A 19,610-nucleotide genomic window follows, 5' to 3' on the forward strand; every position below is an offset into this window, starting at 1 on the left:
TAAGGAGGTGTTTGTGATCGTTTATTCCGAACAGTGTATTTCAAATATCATTTGATGACTACGATCATTTTGGAGTGTCTGGATACACTGTTATTCTAAATTTCTGAATATTTCGAGTCAAAATAAACAGATTTTTGATAATCAGGTAGGTAGCTTTTCTAAGATGACAGATTATTTGGATAAATGTGAAATTACGAAACAATCCCTAGATCAGGTAAACAGTTTTGTCTAAGATGGCTGATAAAATATAAAAATGTGAAATTACCTAACTATCCCTGGATCAGGTAACCAGTTTTTTCTATGCTGGCTGATCATTAAGATAAGCGTGAATTATCCCTAGATCAGGTAATCAGTGTTCTGAGATAACTGATTATTTAGACAAATGTGAAATTACCCAACTATCCCTAGATTAGGCAAGCAGTTTTCCTCATTTGGCTGATGATTTAGATGAACGTGTAATTACGCAACTACGCCTAGATCAGGTTAGCAGTTTTCCTAAGATGGCTGATAATTTAGTTAAACTTAAATTATTAACAATCCCAAGATCAGGTAAGCAGTTTTCCAAGACGACTGATTATTTAAATAAATGTGAATTATCTTACTATCCCTAGATCAAGCACGCGCTTTTTTCTAAGATGGCTGATAACTTAGATAAATCTGAAATTATCTAACTACCGCTAGGTTTAAACGGGATATCACAATGTACCTAATCTCCAAAATATTCCTGTTTTGACAACCTTAAAGCTGAGTCAACTTTTTTTCTTTCGTCTTTTAGCTTTTATCTTGTGAAATTTGACGCTTAAAAGTCAAACACGGACTATTTCCTAAACAAAAGTAGTAAATAAAAATGTTAAGGAAACTTACTATTTCGGCCCACGCTTTAGAGCCTCCAATGAGACCTTGAGAAGGTCAGAAGAGTATGGAAGAATGACAGACTTCAAATGGTACACAATAGAGAAAAGAACTTGAATACACGCAGCCCTAATATCGGGTTCCTTCACATTCTGTTAAATAATTTTGTTCAAAAATTTACATCATTTAAAATAATACAAAGAGTTACATACTTTCTAAAGTTAGTTAAATTGAAAAGGAAAAGAGAGACTTACATTAATGGAATGAATTATATGTTGCATAATAAATGATTTTTTGCCAGAATCTAAAATCTTCTGGCAAGCGCTGATGAGTACATTGGCCATGCATAGACGAAATGAAAGTAACTGTTTTTCTGACATTTGATTAATAGGGTCCCAGCTTGAGGAAGTTAAATTGTTTTCATTGAAAGTCAACCGGTCAAGCACGTAAGCTTGAAATGTAAAAGTGCCATTGTTTCCTGATATCATAAGCAAAGCAGTAAATTAATAAACCTGAAAGATTAACAGAATACAGTAAAAATTAAGATACAAACCAGTTTGAATGATGTTTTTCCCTTAATTTTTGACAGTTTTGGAGCTTGAAACTCGGTACACACAGCTATTGCAAGACAATCAATACATCCATGTTGAGCTTTTGAAACTGAGATAAATAAATGTTAATTAAATTAGGCATAAAGGTAAACATTTTCGCATTTAACAAACTTTAGAATATACTTACTTTCATCTCCATCTATGGAGGGCCATAACAGAACAGTTTCAATTGATTCTCTGACTCGGTTCATGCCTGGATGACCAACAGACTCCACGCCTCTAACCTGAACAACTCATAAAAAATAACTGTACATTAACTGCAGAATCATAAATCTTTAACCTGAAATATAAACTGAAATAAATATTATTTTACCACTAAAGATGTGCAAATTGCAAAAAGACAAGCTTTTATCTTCAATATATCGCGATCATTTGTAGCACGTTCCAATTCAGATGAAACAGCGGGAAAGAAAACCTGCAAAACATATTACTCTTTTACTAAAACTGGATTTGATTTAATAATAAATTAGTGGCTAGATGGGTGTGTTGATAATGGGTCAAAATGGGTGCAGGTCAAATGGTGTCAGTTTTGAAGTATAGTTGAAAAGGGCTGGGGCGCAAACACTTTTTTGTCCTTTTTTTAGTTTTATATATTTTTGTACAAATTATTAATATGCTAATTATGATCAAAAATTAACATTCATAAAGAAAAGAGTAAATTACACGGATAAGGGCCAATCTACAAATTTCATCACTGAACTTTAAAATTTGCAAATTTAGTCCCTACCTGCCTTTTTCCTTTCACAAACGTTCCTGGGTCTACTAAGATTACTATTTCGCTTTGAGCCTTTGACTCTTTCAAAACTTATAGTTTAACACCTAGGTCAGGTAAAGGGGTGAAAGTGATACTTTTGAAAAGGAGGAAATAGTAATCTTACCTGACCCACAGAAATAGTTATACTCAAAATAAAAGTAATATTTATTAAAACAATTTACTCTGGGAGACTTTCTATGCATTCGACCCGTTTGTCGGTTTCTTCTGATTTGACCATTTAATACAACACACAAACTGACCCGACACGTTCATAAGTAAACGGGTCAATATTGCCATCTCTAAATAAACTATAAGATGATAAATTTGAAATATACGTTGGGATGAAGGCGTCCACAGAGCTCAGCTGAAAGTTTTCTAACATCTTCAAATTCAAGCTTGTTAAACGTCCTAAGAAAATTAATGGAAACAATCAGATCAAAGATTCTCATTTAACGTTTCAAAGAAAGATAAAAGTTTTGCTTGAAGAAGAAAACCTTTTGAGAAGAAGTGATGCAATACACCTCGTGTCTCTGGCATCGAGTATATTATCTGAAAATGAACTCATTAAGGTAGAGCATTTGAGGGGCACAATAGTAGACAATAGAGAAAACTGCTTGAAAAAGCTCCATATTCTAGCAACAAACTTTAAATTAGACATAAAATAAGAACCAACTAAAATTTATCATCAATTTTAACCAAACTCATGTTATTTATTTTATTTCTAAATTGTTAGACACATGCCAGCCACCACATTAAATGACATGCAAAAAATGCTTATGTAAGGATTTATTACAACATTGATAATTGATCTTTTCTAAAACTATTTTTAAATTAGTATTGAATTTCATAAGAGACAATAAAATGTAAGTCGACAATAAAATGGAACAAGGCTGCTAAAATAGTTAATAAAATGTAAGTCGATTTATTTGTTGTGACTAATTTAAAGGTTGCTGCTATTTTTTTTTAAATTTCATGCAGCTTTTCCTAGTTATAAGAATAGCATGCTTACCATTTTGACTGGAAAGATCACCATAAACAAGATAAGACTTTTGGTCATTAAAAACTTTTAACAGAAGAAGCCTTATAAGAAGTAGTGGACAAAGTCGATTAAAGAGAGAAAGCTGCAACTTTATATCATTTTCGGTACGCGATATATCCAGTTCACCCATGACGGTTTCATCAAATCTGTAATTAAAGTATAATTGACCAAATAACATCGTATGAACACTTACATAACTGAGAATGATTTAACAATCAGCTGAATAATAAACAAATACAATTTATGATGAACAAACATGAATACTTACTCTGTTTGTGATTCTGTATGTACCAGAATTTGTTGGAAGACTATATCCGCTTCTGCTCCTAGATGATCACTTATGTAGCTTAGAAACTTGACCATTATCGGGTTAGATGACTCGGCAAACATCTTGTCTATCAGTGGACAAATCAATGGTTTCCAATTTTTAACCTGAAAGAAATCATAAATAGAAGAGCAACTGAGTGATTAGCATAGGAAAAAAGTTTATTAAACTTTTTAACACTCAAAAATACTAAAACAAATAATAAAAGCAGATAATAGAACCGTTTAAAGGATTTGAGTATTCAAACTTACAGATCTAGACCACTCTGGTATCAACTTGAAAACTTTATCCACATCCGCCTTTAACCCTGATCCACGGAGTAGATAATTAATCATACAAGAAATTAGGGCAGAAGTCGCCCAAGTTGTATGTTTAATGCAAGCATAAAACCTCCTAAATCATTTATTCATATTGATTGTTATTGAAATATCAAAAAATTGTAAGCATATTTGCCAAACTAATTACATATTAAAATTTTGAACAAAAAGTATTCCAACCCTCCAATTTTTCCACCTCTAAAAACAGTAACTAAATACCTTCCGGTCTATAGTTTTCTGCAGTCTTCTGAAGATCCAAATTTGCATCTCGATTACTGACAAAAAAAGAAATTATGATTTAAGAAAGAAAAACAATAAATTTTATTCAGAAATGTAATAATATTAACTGAAGTAGTAAAAAGATAAATGGAATTTTATACTAGTAATGTGCATATGTGTGTAATCATATATAGATGACTAGCTACATGTTATATATGATATATCATTGTGTGTCTAAGCATGAGTGTTGTAATAAATAAATAAAACTACACTGATGTTTTTTGGCATTTAAATTTCAAAAACATGTTACTCTTCTACAAGCAAGGTGAAAAAGAATACTAGTAAAAATGTTAATTGCTCCAAATAGATTACCTTAAACAATCTAGCAACATGGAAATGACGTCAGGTTTCTGGTTGTGATATGTGAGGACGCCAAGTAATGGACGCCAAGTAATGTAGTTGTAGCGGACGAAGATAATGTTGCGTCTGATGAATAAATTAGATTAACTAATGCAGGCAATACCAATGAAGGATCTACAAAAAAGGAACCATCAGTCAGATTTTGAATAACCATAAGCATCAAATTAACTGCAATACCTATAAACTGTAGGGCACACAATGTGAATGGAAAAAAATATCAACTTTTACACTTTTTTTCAGAATTAGCAACCAATTCTAAATAGGTGCAAAATAGAAACTAATATACAAATATATTATTGTTTTTTTGTAAACAAACTCAAATTAACTGCTTTCACCTGTATATTGCTTTGCTAATGTGAAACTAGCTGATGTCATGCCATCCACCACATCAGAAGCCACATAAGCAAAAGTGCTTGTGTGAAAAGAAATAACCAGGCATTTTTTACAAGTTTAAACGTTTGAAACAAAATATAGAGGTTTTTTTACAAGTATAATATGGCATCTTCTTAATAAATATATTTACAAGTCTCACATCAGCTGCCATGTCAGGAATCTTTTGAAAAATCTGCAAAAATGACCTGCTACCTCATGAGTCGTGACTATAATCGGAATAAAATGCGACTTGGTTGCTAATATCAGTAGAAAACTGATGATTTATTTCTATTTTATTGCGAAGACAAGGAAAAAAGTGTAAAGTTTGTTTCTATCTTATGCAATTTGCTCGAAGTAATAATGATAACAATTTATGGTTTTAGAATACTAACCAACAAGTGTTAGTAGTTTGTTTGCACGTGCATGAATCGTATCTTCTTCATCTTTGAGACTATCAAGTAAATGGCTTGCTATATCCTGCCTGCCAGGATTATTTCGTTTCAGAACATAAATCATTTAAAAGTGACAGCTGCCAATTACTAAAAGATAATAACGATGAATGAAATTATGCTTACCACACTGAAGGTGAAAGGATTGAGGGTAAATCTGATGAAATATTGATGACTTCTGATATAACATCTAAAGCATTCCTTCTTTGATTGATATTTTCACTAGCAAGACGCTTTAGAATTTGTTGAAGGCAATATTCATCCTCACTCCTGATATATACAAATATTTGCTGTTAACAAAAAGGGCAAATTTGACCCATTGACTTTTTAATGGGTCAATTTGGGTTGTGTTTATCTCGAACAGATAAAATATAAAACTTAGGCTAAGAGTGAAATTGGTCAAACGGGCTGAAAAGTAGCCCAAAGTCAATCAGTAATGCTTTACAACCTCCTAAATATCTTTCAACAAAAATTTAAAATATAGCCGTATTGGTAAACATAATTTTATAAAATGGACAAGAAAGTGTTTTGTGGATCAACCCAAACTGACTCAGCCCGCTAACAAAGGCCCCTTTCGATTAGAACCCATTCAAATGCTATCGTAATAATACATTATTTGTGATCACAGCTAATTATTTATAAAAAGCGGACAAGAAATTGTTTGTGGATCGACTCGACCCGGCCCGTTTAGACCAACGCTAAAAAATGCTCGTTACAATTCGAGCCCATTTAGGTCCAGTACCCAAACCCCAAATTTTCCATCTTTAACTAAGCGATTGGAAGTTGAAATACATACATTGAGCAGTATTCAGCAATTAATGTTACAACAGCTCTGGCTGTACCATCACGTTCATCCAAAAGATTTAATAATAAAGGTAACACGGATTTCATCTGTTTATTGTCTGTGAGATTGCACCCAGATTGAAGATGGTTTATGCCAAAAATGGTTGCTTTTAGAACTGAAACAGCACCATCGATGACATCATCATCAGCTGAACAAAGCTTCAGAACAATAAAAATATTAGTAACAGTACTGCGAATAGCAATACAAGAAGCAATTAAAACATATTATTTCAATATTAACTTTGAAATTTCAAATGGAATTCTGTTACCAATTAGCAAAATTGTGCGCTACATTGTTACTTGTTAGTTGTATAGATGTGTTTGGCAAACTACTGGAGGCTTGTTTTTCAGAAAGCAAAGCTTAAGCTCTCAAAAGCTTCTAAAAACTGTGTGCCATACATACCCTAATTGTCACATCTTATGCCAGAAGATGATGAGACAGTATTAAAGGAATTTGAGTAGCAAATTTCCAATGAACAAATATATATACCTTTTGCATAAATGGATCAAAAAGATGCACAATTAGCGTATCCATACAACAACCATACCCAGTAAACCCACTCATAGCAAAGCTATTGGTATGTATCCATTAAAAACTGTAAATAACTTTTGAATGTATTAAGTATAAAGGTAAATCTGCAAAGTAGAGAAAAATCATACATAACAAGTTTAATTACCTGTGATGCAACAACACGAGTCAAATTTGCTCTGTGTTCCATCATTGCAGTGTCAAATTGCTTTGAAGTAAAACGGCCCAATAAAAGTAATAAGCAATTCAAGAAGAAATTTATGGTTGATATACCACTGTCATTATCATCAATGTGATCTTTCGTGTAGTTCCCTGCATAATACTGCCAGTCCCATTTGTCAAAAAGAAAAATTAATTAGAACTTATATACATAAATTATTATCAAATGCCACATCAAATGCCAAGTGGCATACACATTTATACTCAAATGACAAATAAGATGTCCCGTCTGGAATTTCTTAAAAAAAAGTAACAACAAAGATTGACCTTACTCATTGCTACAATCAGTAAGTAAATGTAGCTTGGTACCTATAGTCAATAAACGTGATTTGATTTCTATTTTGTTCAGATTTAAAGTCGGCAACAAATCAGGAAAAAGTATTAATTTCGTTTCTCTTCTGTGCTGTTTACATAAAAGACTGTTTGGTCAATTTATCTATTAGTTCCTTCAATAATCAAAATTTCCAAACCACACAAACAACTGATTGTGCAATTATTCTAAATACATAATTTCAAACAACAAAAAGCATATCCTAACACTATCATATGTCTTGATACCACATTATCAGTTTCAAAGCATGAATACGAACACCCTTCGAAACTTATATCTAGAAGCATACTCAGTTATATCTAACCTCAATACCAGCCAAATACTGGTCCAGTAATTCTTTGTAACGACTAGAAATTTGGTGATCCTCCAGATGCAGAAGGATGCCATAGTGTTTCCAACAAGATGATAGAAGCAGCATGCCAGTTTTTACCATATGTTGCCCTGTCTTCCAACAGATGATCAAGATAGCAGATGCAAAAAAGTTCATAAAGTTAACAAAAACAGACAAAGGCAGTACCTGCCTGATCTTGAGAATCAGGATACTGCTTTTTTATCTCCCGCAACCATTTCAAAACTCTTTCCAATCCTTTTGCATGCAAAGAACGACTTTTCTTGCTCCACTAAAATACACAAAAAGAACAACCGTTACTTCAGATATTGAACAGTTCTCAAATCTTACAACTGAAGACCATAATGACTACTTCAAGAGTTAAAGGGTGTTTGGATACCCAACCTTGATCACAATAATCAGAACCAGATGATTAGTTGTAAAAAGACAAGCTGTATGAGATGGTGTTTACATGTGTTAGCTGTATGAGATGGTGTTTGAATGTGTTTTTGTTGCTTAGAATTGTAATAGTCAAATGATCAGTTGGTTTTAAATGTTTGAATGTCTTGAAAACTCACTATTCAACTAATAAGTAAAATATCAAAAAGACGTCCCTGAAAAAAGGGATAATTGGCTATTCCATTTCAACTTTAAATATTCAGTTTCGCTGGACCGGCATGAAATTGATTATGCAACCTAAATAATAAAACAGCAGAAGCAAAGCTTGTTTATCCAAACTTCAAAAAACTGGTTATTGCAACTAACATAATCAGTTCCAAATGTGAATGCAAGCACACCCCTACACAGTTCATAGTTCCCATGTTCTTAGCCATCCATAATCATTTAAGTAACCAACAGGTCTACAAAATGGAAGCACATGCTTCTTAACCCTCCATACCCATTTATTTCCTCATGTCCTAAATGTAATTCGAGCATAAAGTTGCAATGTTTTTTAAAGCATGAGAAAACTAAAACATCCAGCAAATCACTAACTGAGAAACAAAAACAAATAACTGATAACAAGTGAGAACATACAGCAAGGAGTCTTTGCACAAGCATAGTGAGATGATCTACAAGATTCCAAAGCAATAATCTCATTTCCATATCTTTTGTAATCTCAGAAGTTTGACTGATTGGCTTCCCTTTTTTTTGGCTACCAAGTTTTTGTTGACTAGATTTAGATAGTTTTTTTGTGTCTTTTGAAGCACTAGAAACCATTTCCTTTTTTGTCAACGCCACACTAAGAGCTATAATACAATCTGCTGCAGCCACTGACAGGCGTGTTGGTAACTCAAACCCACCCTGCAAAGTACTACAGAAAACATATATCAATAAATTAAAAAATAAATAAATTTTAGTTAAAAAGTAGGTAATATGAACGCCTGGCAAGATATGAATATGAATCACTGTGTATACCTCCCATTGTATGTTAGAGACAAAAGATGACCGCTACATTTACAAAGACTCTCCAAGAGTCCAGTGTACCTTTCCTTCAAACCTGCAATGAGAAACAAAACTATCATCTATCACTTGAATTCTTGAGTGGCATTTGGTTAATTGGCATGAACAACTATTAGAAGTAATGTTTTGTGACATTACCAGTTACTGAAAATCGACTCATGGTAACATCATACTCTATGAGACGGCGTGCAAGGACACACCAGCCCAAAGCAATATGATGGTCCTCTTTCCTTGGCAAAATGTCAGAAAACTTTCTCGCTAAAGCTTGAAAAAGAACTTCATCTTGAAAGAGCCAATTGAGAAGAATCATCTCCTGGTTCTTGTGTTTTGAATCCTTACTTCTTAATGACTGAACACCAAAGAACAATCTTAATATCCATTCAGTCAGATAAATGTTAGAAACTAGTAATTCAAATTTGATACAGAATTATACAACTCCAATCAACGTAGCCATAACAGTATAACTAACAAGAACAGACTAAATTTTATCAATTGTAACAATTATGGTTCGATTGAATTAGGTTTTATGATACGAAACCAGTTATTCAGCAAAAATAGGAGTAGTGAAGCAGTTTAATTACTGTTAATTAGGATTAGTATTTATAATATGTTCTGCATTTATTTTTAGGGATCGATGTTTCTGTTATTAAATTAGGGTTTGTTAACCTTGTAAACTGGAGATCACCCATCTCGAATCGGGTCACTATCCATTTCAATTTCAGTAATCAAGTTCTTAATTTCGGTTCCTATCATTTGGTTCCATTACCGGGAAATCGAATGAATCATACAACCCAGAATCTAGCAGATCAATTAGCAACCATTGCAGCACAATTAGACGCCATTCTTTCATCTCTGAGGGACGATGTTGAAGAAATCAAAGTTCGGGGAGAGGAGATGATTGTAACAGTGAAGAATCAAACCGTAATCTGAAGAATACGGTGGCGGAGAAACCGCATGGGTCCGAGCATGGCCATCTTCACGTACCACCTCTAGGTATGGCCAATGAAGAAACCCTTGATGACAGCCCTATTGTTGACGAAGATCGATCTGGACATGTTTTGGATGTTCTATTGAAGATCGAAGATCAGTCTAAGCATGCGTTGGGTGGTCAATTGAAGAACATAGATGGTATTAGTGGAGATGTTCAATTGAAGGCGGGAGAGTTAGATCGACGTAACCGCTCATGGGAATTTTCAAATCAGAACCTTTTGGGTAATCAATGCTGCAGGGTACAGGAAGCGGTTCAACCTGCAATGGAATGGCTAATAGCTTGGTACAATAATTATCAGATTTGTTGACTTGAGGACAAGTCGATTTTCAGGGTCGGAAGTATTGATACGAAACCAGTTATTCAGCAAAAATAGGAGTAGTGGAGCAGTTTAATTACTGTTAATTAGGATTAGTATTTATAATATGTTCTGCATTTATTTTTAGGGATCGATGTTTATGTTATTAAATTAGGGTTTGTTAACCTTGTAAACTGGAGATCACCCATCTCGAATCGGGTAACTATCCATTTCAATTTCAGTAATCAAATTCTTAATTTCGGTTCCTATCATTTTACTTCAAAACTTCAAGAATTGGAACAATTATACATACGTGTTCAATCATAGGAATCAGGATTTCATCAAGAGACTCTTCCTTCTCAGTTCCATCCCTAACATACTTGTGAAGAATCCGTAGCGAGTTCTCTAATGATACTAAAACATACAGTAAATATATACAAAACAGTCAGAACTTCATCACTGCATGCAGTTAACAGTAATCTCAAATAACTAACAAATTTAGGTTAAATTCATGAAACCTGACAGATTCAATAGATGAAAAAAGAGGATTATCATCCAATAAGCATGGAAATGGTAATGATTAACAAACTTAGGTTAAATTCATGAAACAGCACAGATTTAATTGAAGAACAAGGAGATTATCATCCATTAAGCAAGAACACGACAATAACTAACAAACTTAGGTTAAAATCATAAAACCACACAATTATCATCCAATAAGCATGAAAAAGACGCACAAATTTAATTGAAGAAACAAGGAAATTATTAGGGTTGTAAACTAAGCGAACTTTTCTTGAATGGTTTGGCCGAAAGTTTGTCTATCTTCGTTCGTTTAAGTCCGTTTATGTTCATTTATGAACGTTAATGTTTGTTTATGTATATGCATCAAAGGTTTTCAATACTATAATGACTTTTCTAATCTTATCATATAGACTTAAGCAAAATTATTAACTATAAAACAAAAATATTGTTGGGTTCGTAGGCCTTGTTGGCCCGGTTTATTATATGAAGTCAAAAGAGGAGACGGGTGTGGGCGGTCGGGCCCAAGCCCGGCCCGGTTTAGATTTCTTGCATAATAATTTACTAACCCTAGTTCAGTCTCTATATAAACAACATTATGTACTTGTAATATTGGTCACTCAATAAAGATATACCTAGTTGCCACCCGTGGACGTAGGTCAGTTTAGACCGAACCACGTTAAATCCTCGTGTTCGTTTACTGCTTTCGTGTGTGTGTTCAGTTTCGTGTGTGCGTTTAATCCGAACAAGTGGCATCAGAGCCTGGTTCTCGATTATACACACAGTTCCGCCGCCGCCGCTGCTACAGTACCGCCGCCGCCGCTACAGTACCCGCGCGCTGCTACAGTACCGCCGCCGCTCCGCCGCCGCCGCTACAGTGCCGCCGCCGCTACAGTGCCGCGCCGCTGCTACAGTACCGCCGCCGCTGATTAGGGTTCCGCAGCTGTTGGTTCGTTTTTTCTGATCAGTTTCGGTTTAGCAAAGTACGAGCTAAGAACAGTTGAATCGATTCCTATTTTCATTGAAGAACAGTTTTAAGTCAGAAGAAGCGTTAAAGAAACGGAGAACCAGTGCCAACCGCGTTTGTCAGGTTTATCGTTTCAGTTTAAAGTTTCGGTTTCTGATTTACAGTTCGTTATTCCGCTGCACGTATAAATAGGTTGATTTTTTAACAAAGTTTAGTAGAACAATCGTTAAGTTCAGGCTCGTGTTGCTGTGTCTGTCTCTGTTTTAACCAGTTTTTCGTTTTAGTCATTGCCATGGCAGAAGACGGAAAGGTTTCGATACAGAAGTTTGACGGACAGAAGTTCGGTTGGTGGAAGATGCAGATTGAGGCACTACTTTGTCAGAAAGACTTGGATGTAGTGCTTGAGGATGAAAAACCAGAAAAGTTGTCAGAAGCAGATTGGAAGAAGTTAGACAAGAAAGCTAGGGCTTGTATTACATTGTCGTTGTCGGAAGATGTGGCGTTTAACGTCATGAAAGAAACCACAGCCCGTGGTATGATGGACGCACTATCCAACATGTATGAGAAGCCTTCGGCAGCGAATAAGGTCTATCTTATCCGAGAGCTAGTGACAACAAGAATGAAAGAGGGTGGGTCAGTTACAACTCATATCAATAATCTTAATTCGATCTTGTCCCGCTTAGTGTCAGTTGACATTAAGTTTGATGATGAAGTTCAAGGCCTCTTGTTATTATCCTCTTTGCCCGACAGTTGGTCGCAAACAGTGACTGCAGTTTGTAGTTCGTCTACAAATATTACTTTCGATGGGATTCGAGATCTGATTCTGGGAGAAGATTCAAGACGCAGAAGTTCAGGTGAATCATCAGGCAATATGCTAGTCACAGAAGGTAGAGGCAGGAGAAAACAGCGAGGCAGTGGGAGCAGGAAGAGGAGTCAGTCTAAGACTCGTAAGGATATTGAATGTTGAGGTTGTAAAGAGAAAGGACACTTCAGGAATCAGTGTCCGAATGGTAAGAAAGAGGTGAACGTTACAGAAGACGACACAGATGACGGGGTCAGTAGTGATGAGGCTTTGGTTTGTAGTGTTGAGAGTAGCGTTGATGCTTGGGTGATGGATTCTGGTGCATCGTTTCATGCCACTCACTGTAGTGAAACGATGAAGAATCTTAAATTTGGGGATTTTGGAAAGGTTCGACTAGCGAATGATGATATTTTAGAGGTTACGGGTATGGGAGACGTTGATTTGATAACTTCAGCCGGTACTTCTTGGACTTTGAAAGACGTGAGGGTTATTCCAAGTTTGAAGAAACGTTTGATTTCAGTTGGGCAGTTGGATGACCAGGGGCACGATGTTAAGTTCGGGAATGGGCAGTGGAAAGTAGTCAAAGGGAATCTCGTGGTTGCTCGTGGCAAGAAAATGGGTTCGTTGTATATGGTCGATATGTCATCGAAAGGAGTGGATCCAGTTTTGGTGAAAGACAAAATCCGGTTCACAGAATCTCGTGGGCAGAAGAAGGTTCGTTTTGCAAGTAACAAACCCAGAGCCAAAGTGAAGATTCAGGATGAACGAGCTAGGAAGGTTAAATCAGTTGGGGGACATCGTGACAGTGGGAGCACAGGTCGTGTTTCAGTTACAGTTCCAGGTCGACAGTGGATTAAGAAAACCAGTATTCCAGCTGTAAAAGTCTCTCCAATGAATTACTTGCTGAATATGGAGAGTGTTTGTTCTCAGGTTATCTCAGGATCCGGTAGTTCGTTACAGTGGGAGCCGGTAGGGACAGAGAATGGGTCAGGGGCAGTTTCAGCCGTGACTGACGTGTTGGAGCTCCGGGGAGCTTCAACGGGCCTTCAGGTTAATTGATGAGAAGGCGGTGGCAACTAGAAGAAGTTTAATGTTCAGATTACAGAAGTACAATCAGGAGTGCAGACGAGAGTACTCAAGGCCTCCGAGTGGGAGATTGTTGGGTTCGTAGGCCTTGTTGGCCCGGTTTATTATATGAAGTCAAAAGAGGAGACGGGTGTGGGCGGTCGGGCCCAAGCCCGGCCCGGTTTAGATTTCTTGCATAATAATTTACTAACCCTAGTTCAGTCTCTATATAAACAACATTATTTACTTGTAATATTGGTCACTCAATAAAGATATACCTAGTTGCCACCCGTGGACGTAGGTCAGTTTAGACCGAACCACGTTAAATCCTCGTGTTCGTTTACTGCTTTCGTGTGTGTGTTCAGTTTCGTGTGTGCGTTTAATCCTAACAAATATATACGAGTAATGTGATATATGTAAAATTAACATATGAATATGAATGTTAAAAAACACACCAACACAAACTTGGTAGCCGGACCAAATCGTTGACACTGACCATTTCTCAGTTAGCCAAATCAAATAAAACATCGTTTGTGTTCATTTGTATTCGCTTATTTGTGTTCGTGAACCGTTCACGAACAATTTCATATCCTTAATGAGTTAGTTGTTCGGGACCCGTTAGCTTGCCCATAAAACCTTAACTGGCGAACTTGAACAAGGCCTTGTTCTGTTCGCTTCCGTTACAGCCCTGATTTATCATCCAATAAGCATGAAAATGAATAACTAACAAATTCAAGTTGAATTCAACAATTCGCACAAATTTTAACAAATTAACATAACGATCATTATCCGATAAGCATGAAAGCGATAATAACTAACAAAATTAGGTTAAACTCATTAAACCGCACATACTTATGAAGAAAAACTCATTAAACTGCACATACTTATTAAGAAACAATAGGATTATTATCCAATAAGCATAAAACGATAATAGCTAACAAATTCAAGTTGTATTCATCAGCACACACAGCGTGTAATGACAACGAAACAAGTGCATTTTCACCTGGTTAAGCGTGTGAAAACGATAACAACTAACAAATTAAAGTTGAATTCATCAGCACGCACAACGTGTAATGACAAAACAGGTGGATTGCCATCCGGTTAAGCGTGAAACCGATAATAACTAACAAAATTAGCTTAAATTCATGAAGCCACACAAAAATTATCATCTCATATGTATAAAAACGATAATAGCTAACAAATTCAAGTCGAATTCAACAATTCACACATATTTTAACAAATAAACATATTGATTATTAATTTATCATCCAACAAGCATGAAAATGATAATAACTAAACAAATTCAAGTTCAAAACTCATTAACTCACACAAACATCTACAAATAAACATAACGATTATTATCCAACAAGCATGAAAACGATAATAACTAACAAATTCAAGTTAAACTCAACAATTCGCACAAGTTTTAGCATATAAACATAGCGATTATTATCCGATAAGCATGAAACTGATAATTACTAGCAAAACTAGCTTAAATTCATGAGGCTGCACGAGGATTATCATCAAATAAGCATGAAAACGATAATAACTAAACAAATTCAAGTTGAAACTCATTAACTCGCACAAACATTTACAAATAAACATAACGATTATTATCCAATAAGCATGAAAACGATAATAACTAACAAATTCAAGTCGAGTTCATAAATTCACACAAATTTTAACAAATAAACATATTGATTGTTATCCAATAAGCATGAAACCGATAATGACTAACAAAATTAGCTTAAATTCATGAAGCTGCACGAGGATTATCATCAAATAAGCATGAAAACGATAATAACTAAACAAATTCAAGTTGAAAACTCATTAACTCGCACAAACATTTACAAATAAGCATAACGATATTATCCAATAAGCATGAAAAGAAAATAACTAACAAATCCAAGTCGAATTCATAAATTCGCACAAAATTTAACATATAACATAACGATTATTATTCGATAAGCATGAAACCGATAATAACTAACAAATTCAAGTTGAAAACTCATTAACTCGCACAAACATTTACAAATAAGCATAACGATATTATCCAATAAGCATGAAAACGAAAATAACTAACAAATCCAAGTCGAATTCATAAATTCGCACAAATTTTAACATATAACATAACGATTATTATTCGATAAGCATGAAACCGATAATAACTAACAAAATTAGCTTAAATTCATGAAGCCGCACAGAGGATTATCACTAAATAAGCACGAAAACGATCATAACTAACAAATTCAAATTGAACGCATTAACTCGCACAAACATTTACAAATAAACATAATGACTATTATCCGATAAGCACATAAAACCGATAAACTAACAAATGCAAGTCGAATTCACAAATTTGCAAAAATTTTAGCAGATAAACATAACGATTATCACCAAATAAGCATGAAAACGATAATAACTAACAAATTCAAGCTAAATTCAACAATTCGCACAAATATTAACAAATAAACATATCGATTATCATCCGATAAGCATGTAAAACCGATAGTAACTTACGAGCGAGTGAATTGTTAGGGTTTGGTGAAGATTGAAGACGAGAAATCGAGTCGATGAGCTTATTAGGTCTAGCGGTGAGTACGGTACTCATTACTCGGCCTACAGTTGCTGAAACCAGTGAGTCTTCATCCTCTGATTTCCATATGTGTTCTTCGATTTCCATTTTGTTTCTGTGAATTCGAACTCACCAGAAGGAAGATTTGAGCACTCGTTCAGAGCTTATGAAAACGTTTTGGGGAGTTATGAGTGTGGCCCCTTGATTATTGCGTAATTACAGTTACGGTACCTAATCGGTAGGTCCGTAAACGAACCGAACGGACACGAGCAAGGCTTTGTTCATGTTCGTTTGTTAAGGAACTAATGTGTTCACGAGTGGTTTGCGAATACTTACCGAACGAGATTTTGTGTTCGTCTTCGTTTGTTAAGGAAATGAATGTGTTCACGAACACAAATAAAACCAGTGGAACCTAGAAATTGAGATCGGTGTATTCATTAATGTGATTAGAATGGAAATGTGAACAATGCAAAAACGATGTGATAATATGATTTCTTATTTTATGGCAGAGGTAATAAATTAAATAATATAAAATGTTAAGATAAACTAAATAAATGTACAACAAACTTTAGTGAACAATGTATACAAATGAACATGAACAAACAAACGTGAACACGTTACCGAACGTTCACGAATATAATTGAACAAACGGGGGCTCTGTGTAATGTTCGTTTGTTTAACTAATCGAACAAAATTACTTATTCATGTTCGTTCATTTATTAAACGAACGAACATAAATGAACTTCCCGCCGAACATTTCATGAGTTGTTCGATAAACGTTTGATTCGTTCACAACTCTATAAACGAGGTGTTTCCATCCATGGGTGTAAGCGAGTCGAGTCGAGTTCATCCGGGGATTGACTAGGCTTGAGTTCGGATCATTTTAACTTACAATAGCTCGAGCTCGAACTTGGCTAGTCTGAGTTCTTTTTTAAAGCTCAAGTTCAGCTTGTGAGTCATTTTTTCAGGCTTAAATATAGCTCAAGCACCACTTGTTTTTATTTATTATTTTATCTGTATGTATGTTAGAAATTATGAGTGAAGCCCCTTAATTATTGCGTTAATACAGTTGCCGGGTTATTTTTTATAAGATCCCTTTTGTAACATTTAAGAGTAAATGCATAATCGTTGTATAAATGGTGAAAATCGTGAGAAGCATATCAAGATCGAAGAAACCACACTTGCCAATATGACTAACCAATGGAATATATGGACATGGTGTCTAACTTGTGATATTGGTTATTCCTAAAATGTGAAAACAATTAAAAAAGGATATTTACGTTGATATTAAACATTGCATGAAAACCGCGACCCTAGAGTCAAGCTGTCATAAATCTCTTCAACAAAACTTTCAAAAACTCAAAAACCCTAATCGAATCGTGAATTGATTGAAGACATAAAATGTATCCTTTAAAGAAGACAAACAAAAGGTATGAGTACAGCATTACTAGGAAATCGATATTTATCGTCATTGTTACGTCGATTTTAGGGTAGAGATGAATGAGTAGAAATCAAGTTAAGTCCTAATTATACTTTCACGAGTTATAGGAAAAATAGTGGCAACTTCGTATTATCATATGAGAAAAAAGAACAAAGACATGGGAGAAAAAAAAATGAAGATTTGTAATCTAGTTTCTTTTGATATTAATTTTCTAAGACGGTATTTTCATCAAAAACATGATACATGGTTTGTATCGCAATGAAATTATTGACGTGATAATGACAATTGAGAAATATATATATGTATACACTTTTCTAATATGATACGTAATTTACATGACATAAAACAAGTATGAAACTATAAATTGACACACGATGGTTTAGTACGTGGTGTGTGATCTTATACCGTACTTTATGCGAATAATTCATGTCCATGTGAATTGGGTAATAATAGTTCTATATGACATTCAACGATTAGTACTAAATTTTAGAAAATTCAAACAAGGTACGTGATTTTAGAAAATGCAAACATGGTACTGTTATCTTAAGTTGACTATTGTGATAATGATTTGCAACTAGGGGAATATCAAAAAGAGGCATTTATTCATGATGTCGTAGATTTTCGGAACCACCAAAACCTTTAACCAATGTTTTGAAACCCGGACCAGACAGGCCGGTTCGACAGGTCCCACCGGGACCCGATAGGCAAGCCGGTCTGATTCGCATATATAACATGTTTTCTAACAACCAAGTCGGGTTTGGCGGTTTGCGGTTAGACCGGAACCGGTGAACCGGTTAAACATTGTTTTTATTAAATAAAAAAGTTTTGCTCACACCTGGAATCAAACTCAAGACCTTCCGAGATTAAATGCTTTGCAACCATAAACCAACCAATCAACCAACCAAAATTCATGCATATTTACTTGAAATATAAATCCTATATAGTGAAAATAAACATTATAAACGAACATGAAAGCTACTTAATATTATTATTTATATATATAAATTGTATATGTATATATAAGCAGGGGGTATATATTTAAATTATTTATGACGTCATCCGTGTTAAACACCAGTTCGCCCTCCCCGGTCTGTCCGACTTTTGACGGCAAGACGTCCGGACCATGTCTGAAAACATTGCCTTTAAGCTCAAAATTCATGATGGCGTAGATTTTCGAAACAATCAAAGCATTTAAGCTAAAATTGGAGAACAAATTGCCTCCAAAGAAACAATTTGTACCCTATAAAAACAAAAACAAAGATTGGCTCGATCACCCTCACAAACCTCGTACAAGACTTAGCAAAGGTTTGTTTAAAAATATAAAAGATAAAAAAAATTGGTGGAATTTGAGAACAAAGAACAAAAACCACTTGGCATATATTCTCTATGAATCATATCCTTTAAATAATGTTTTACGTGGTTGGTTGTTCAAAAGTCATTAGCCTTGTCGTACGTCTCAATAAAATTCAATTTATTCTTGAAAAAGAAGGCGTGAAAGAATCAAAGAATCAACGTATCACATCCTTCACAAAAGAAAGGAAGAATGAAAGCGTATATAAGGGGCTGTTTGGGATTTCTTATTTTCACCTCCTTATAACTTATAAGGATAAGTCATAAGTTACAAAAGTGTAACTTATCAACATTTCCTCTCATATAATAAGGAAACCCAAACACTTTTTTTTAACTTATCATAAGTTATAAGGAGGTAAAAATAAGGAATCCCAAACAGCCCCTAATGTATGAAAGCATTTAATTGACAGGGTCAATATTTTAAAAATCAGACCGGTTATCAAAAATTGACTACTACTAGCTCGTTGGTTACTTTTGTCAAACTGAAAGTTAACTATGTTAGTTTTTTTATGATGTCAATAGCTGATATGGCAAAT

General features: G+C 34.7%; 1 pseudogene across 1 annotated transcript; it reads right to left on the bottom strand.

Moving 5' to 3' along the window:
- Positions 1–873: 873 nt before the first annotated feature.
- LOC143634168 (uncharacterized) lies at positions 874–16,455 on the bottom strand (annotated as a pseudogene). Its single transcript, XR_013153807.1, has 23 exons — positions 16,229–16,455; positions 10,669–10,769; positions 9,208–9,418; positions 9,025–9,106; positions 8,644–8,920; positions 7,798–7,900; positions 7,585–7,721; positions 6,879–7,052; positions 6,155–6,360; positions 5,485–5,628; positions 5,302–5,390; positions 4,490–4,651; positions 4,118–4,173; positions 3,833–3,888; positions 3,525–3,688; positions 3,227–3,402; positions 2,712–2,766; positions 2,553–2,625; positions 1,777–1,878; positions 1,591–1,687; positions 1,406–1,512; positions 1,107–1,330; positions 874–1,004 (listed from the first exon to the last, which is right to left on the bottom strand). The product of XR_013153807.1 is annotated as an uncharacterized LOC143634168 (transcript).
- Between the last annotated feature and the right edge of the window lie 3,155 nt (positions 16,456–19,610).

Source organism: Bidens hawaiensis, unplaced genomic scaffold, assembly GCF_021521415.1.
Source record: "Bidens hawaiensis isolate Kalapana, Puna unplaced genomic scaffold, B.hawaiensis_p1.1 tig00007028_1, whole genome shotgun sequence".
Classification (NCBI taxonomy): Eukaryota; Viridiplantae; Streptophyta; class Magnoliopsida; order Asterales; family Asteraceae; genus Bidens; species Bidens hawaiensis.